The sequence below is a fragment of the Aphis gossypii genome, chromosome 3, assembly GCF_020184175.1.
Source record: "Aphis gossypii isolate Hap1 chromosome 3, ASM2018417v2, whole genome shotgun sequence".
NCBI classification, from domain to species: Eukaryota; Metazoa; Arthropoda; class Insecta; order Hemiptera; family Aphididae; genus Aphis; species Aphis gossypii.
In genome coordinates, this window is record NC_065532.1 from 22,712,263 (window position 1) to 22,718,052 (window position 5,790).

Consider the following 5,790-nt stretch of genomic DNA (forward strand, 5'->3'; position numbering starts at 1 on the left):
TAATTATAAAAAAATTTTTTTTAACAATATATCTCCTTTTTTTTATTATTTTTTTTTAAAAAAAAATAAATTTATTTATACTATTCTTACGATATTTATCTTAAATAATTTTTCCGCATAAAAAAAAATAATTTTCTGTAAAATATTTAATTTTAATAAAATAATTTAATTTTCGTAATTAAAAAAAAATGTTTAAATTAATTAAAATAATTTTCTTTCCTTTATATTAAAAATAAAAATTATTATTATTATTTTCTTTTAAAATTTATTCTTCTGCTATTATATTTTATAAATAAAATAATAAAATAAAATTTTATTTTAAAACTTAAAGTATTATTTTTTTTTTTCTGAAAAATTTTCTATGTCAAAATATTTTATTTATATTTAAAAAATAAAATATTTTTATTATTAATTTTTTGATTGATTTTTTTTTAACTTATTATTTTTTCTGAAAGTTCTTTATGTTACTTTGTTGTATTTCCTTTTGGAAATAATAAAATATATTTTTTTTTTTAGATTCTTAATTTATTAATTTTTTCTGAAAAATTATTTATGTCTTTTTTTCTTAAAAAAAAATATCTTATTTATTTATTTGTTCCTCGAAAAATTATTTATATTTGAAATATTTATATATTTATAACTAAAATAAAGTTGTATTATTTTATTATTGAATAAAAATTTTATGCGTAAAAATAATCTAAGTGTATTATTAAAATATTAAATTTATTTAATCGTTGCGTTTTTTTATTATTTTTTATTTTTGCTTATTCTAAATTTTTCCCTTTTTAAATTATTTATTTAATTTTATCAAGATATTTTATTTAATGTTTCACGGGGAATATATATATACACCTTCACAATTAAAAGTAACTTATACGATGGAGTTTTTAATTCCAAAGGAGACGCGAACAGAGTTAGACGCTTAAAATTATTCTACATTAAGAAAAAAAAAATTATGCTTACACAACGATGGTTTGAGTTGATGCTTCCATTCTTCTTGATTGCTGAGCCGTGGTGTTACTTGTTGATTCTTTCTCTTTCGGAGTCGCTGAAGTTGACGTTCTGCAGTTGTCTTCTTCAACAGTGATTCGTTGCCGAATGTGCCTCCGTGAATTCTTCGAAGTGGATATATTTTAAATTTTTTCGAAAAATTTTCGAAGTGGAAAAAAAAATATTTTTTCCCGAAAATTTTCTAAGTTCGAAAAAATTAAAATTGTTCGTCCAAAGAATTCTTATTTGAAAGAATCCTACCGACTGCGCCAAATTTGTAACGTGCCACGTACAATCAGTTGAATGATGTCGATTTGGAAAAGGTTTTGTGAAATAATTGAACTCTCGAAATTATTCTAAGTGTTTTTTTATTTAAAATTATTCTAAGTCCAATTAATTAATTTAATAAAACTTGTGAAAAATATTCTAAGTCCAGGAGACATAAAATATTAAACTGGGTGACGTGAAGGTGCTTGCGCTAACTCTGGTGGATCACGTCTGAATTGTGCCTAATCTGGGCCCCCTTATATATCGTCCAGGGACTCCCGCGGTACCTTCAGATCCCTGATGGTCATCTGCACCTGCATCCGCTTCTTCCCACGCTTTGCGTCATCCTACCGACTGCGTCAAATTTGTAACTATGCTACGTAAATCAGTTGAATGATTGTCATTTGGAAAAGGGTTTGGATGAAATAATGAACTCTCGAAATATTCATAAGTGTTTTTATTAAAATTATTCTAAGTCCAATTATGTTAATTTAATAAAACTTGTGAAAAATTTTCTTAAGTTCCAGGAGACATAAAATATTAAACTGGGTGACGTGAAGGTGCTTGCGCTAACTCTGGTGGATCACGTCGAAATGTGCCTAATATGGGCCCCCTTATATATCGTCCAGGGACTCCGCGGTACATTCAGATCTGATGGTCATTGCACCTGCATCGCTTCTGCCCACGCTTTGCGTATCCGGCCGATAGCGTGCGTCAATTATATGACTATATATTCTATCGGGTGAGTGATCCGCAAACTAATATACTCTACCGGGTGCAATTACGTATCCATAATATGTCACCGGATAGTAGTCACATGCCATTACTCCCATCGGATAAGAAGCACACGGGCGATGATACTTTTGATTGTTTCCTACTTTGTTTATTAGATCGGTCCTAGTCCGACCACACCCAATCATTGCTTGCCTGGTTGCTCACCCTAACATAACTATGAGGATATCCTTTACGTCCCCATGGTTTAGAGTATTGTTGGCTATGGTAATTTATATATTACATTTAATATAATTATCAGAGCACGTTGCAATTATATGCCTCACCATTCTGTCGTACGCGCCGACAGTACTACGACGAAAACACGTGTAGTATTTGACGCGTCGTGTAAAACGGACTTGGGAACGAGTTAAATGACATACTCGTAAAAGGCCCATAATTCAAGATGAACTATTTGCATAATATCAAGATTTAGGACACACAATACGCCATGTCAGCGGACATTGAAAAATGTATCGTCAGATATTAATAAGCGAAGAAATAGGTCATTACAAACTATATTATGGCGATCACAACCCAGCGATAAATTAAAAGAATATTATTTTTAAATACGATAACGTACGGAACATCACCCGCGTCATATTAGCCACCGCGTGTCTCGAAAAATTAGCGCAAGAATGTGTGAAGAAGAAAAAGCCCGTTGGCTTCTCGGGCGATTAAGTCCGATTTTTACATGGACGATCTTTTAACGGGCGCCAACACGATTGCAGATGCTGTTAATTTAAGAGAGGAGGTGATAAACACTATGAACAGTGCTAGATTCGTATTACGAAAATGGATATCTAATGAGCCCGCATTATTGACAAATATATCGAATAATAATGACGATCCAATGTTCATCCTAGATATAGACGGCACCGCGGTAAAGACGCTAGGATTGTACTGGGATCCTCGGACGGACGCTTATCAGTACAAAATTAGTAATCGCAATTATACTAACGACCTGGAGATATCGAAAAGAAAAGTATTGTCTACCATTGCGACAATTTACGATCCATTAGGATTAATCGGTCCTGTAATCGTAACCGCAAAAATTATAATGCAAAAGCTATGGCAACACAAATTAGAATGGGATGATGTATTACCGGCACAATTAAAGGAAGAATGGGGCAATTATCTTGAAGAGTTAACTGACATTGAAAATATAAAAATTCCACGAAGAATAATAGGCGTTGAGAATAATAATGAAATCGAAATGCACGGTTTTGCCGATGCGTCGATTTGCGCGTATGGGGCATGCATTTACTTAAAGGCTACGGACGAATACGGCAACTGCACAACGCGGCTGGTCGCCGCGAAATCACGCGTAGCGCCCTTAAAGGTAGTATCGCTAGCCCGATTAGAGCTTTGCGCTGCCGTGTTATTAATACAGCTGGTAGAAAAGGTGATACCGAGTTTAAAAATAAAAATAAAAAATAAGTATTATTGGACCGACTCGACCATAGTATTAGCCTGGCTAAATTGACAATCGTCAAGGTGGAAAACGTTTGTGTCGCACAGAGTCGGTGAAATTCATAATTATTCGTCAGCCGATCAATGGAATCACGTAAAGTCACAAGACAATCCCGCTGATATTATATCACGTGGCTGCAGTCCTAATCAATTAAAACATAATGTTTTATGGTGGGAGGGTCCTGCGTGGATGAAAAAAGAAAAATCGGAATGGACAAAAAACACGTTAAATTGCGGAGATTTACGAAAAAATGACGATCTAGAAGAAAGAAAAAATCAGATTGTCACTTTGGTCCAAACAGAAGAAACAAATTTAATTATGAAATATTCATCATTAGCAAAATTATTAAGAATAACTGCATACGTATTACGTTGGAAACATCGCATCGTAAAGAGAGATAAAAATACTGCGATACAAAATATTACGTACGGGCCTAATGCGGCCGCGATAATATCGGTCAATGAACTTGAGTACGCGCGAACGAAAATACATCAAATAGTACAATCGAAATTTTTCGCGAACGAAATAAAATGTTTAAAAAATGGTAAAGGTGTATCAAATAAAAGCAAGTTGTATTTATTAAACCCTTTTTTAGATCAAGATGAAATAATAAGAGTTGGTGGAAGATTAAATAATGCAGAAAATATGCAACGAGATAAAAAAAATCCGATAGTACCTCCAGCCAACACTCATTTCACAAAATTAGTATTTAGTCATGAACACATAAAATTACTTCATGCGGGACCACAAGCACTATTAGCATCGGTACGCGAAAAATATTGGCCGTTAGGTGGACGAAATATTGCAAAAAAAACAGTGCATGAATGTATCTCGTGTTTTCGCACTAAGCCAGCTACATATCAGCCTATCCTAGGCAATCTGCCTGCCCCGCGAATAGAAATGGCAAATCACGCCTTTTTAACGAGTGGAGTAGACTTCGCTGGGCCGATATTAATTAAAAATAGTTTAAGACGAAATGCACCGACGTCGAAGTGTTATATATGCGTGTTTGTCTGTTTTTTCTCGAAAGCCGTACACATTGAGTTGGTCGGTGACTTAACAACGAACTCGTTTTTGGCAGCACTCCGGCGATTTTGGGCCAGGCGTGGTATTGGTAAAATAATATACTCTGACAACGGAACAAATTTTGTAGGAGCATATAGACGGTTAAAAGAGTTACGTGATTTATTTACGTCTGAAACACACAAAAAAATGATTTACCAGTGCGCCGCCGAAGTGAGAGTAGAATGGAAATTCATCCCTCCTCGCTCTCCCCATTTTGGAGGGTTATGGGAGGCGGCGGTGAAATCTATAAAAGGGCAATTGCAAAAGACTTTAGGAACAGCATCTCTTACTTATGAAGAAATGAACACAATATTAGTTCGAATCGAGGCATGTCTAAATTCGCGGCCTATTACACCTTTGTCCAACGATCCATCCGATCTAAGTGCTCTCACCCCGGGTCACTTCATTATCGGAAGATCACTGACAAGTTTACCGGAACCTGACTTAGTAGACATGCCGACTAATCATCTCCATCGATGGCAAAGAAGCACTCAGTTGTTTCAACAAATTTGGCTGCGCTGGAGTAAAGAGTACCTCTCACAACTACAGTGCAGATAAAGATGGCCTAAATCCAAAGGACCGAAAATAGAAGTGGGTGCTTTGGTTCTTTTGAAGGAAGACAATTTACCACCATTACGTTGGCAATTAGGACGAGTTATGGAGGTATCCACAGGCAAAGATGGAGTCGTTCGAGTCGCTAAAGTAAGGACAGATCGTGGAGTATTACAGCGAGCCGGAAGGATGCTGTGTCCATTACCTATATATGATTAACAAATTAAAAATAAATATATTTATAGTACTTATATTGTATATACATAATTATCATGTTTTTGTAAATTATTATCATTATTATTAATTTTTATTTAAAATGTATATTCCTATTTATAATTATGTATTTGTGATTTTACATCGAGTGTAAAATGTCGGGCGGTATGTTCGGAACACCGATAACAAAAATACGATACGGCCGTTGTTCGTCGACATCTCGATATAATTTCAGTATTTCGTGAGACCTCGACGATCAACGGTCAATAATCTTCATCAAAAATTGACGCAATTTATATTGAAATCAAAATGTATTACCTTAATTAATTATGTATTACTAAAATGTTATTTAATAATTATCTTTAAATTTTTATTATTAATAAAAATAACTAGTGCGAACGTACGAAATAACAGAAACAATTTGTTCTACAATTATAATTTCTCGTTCCCTAAAACTA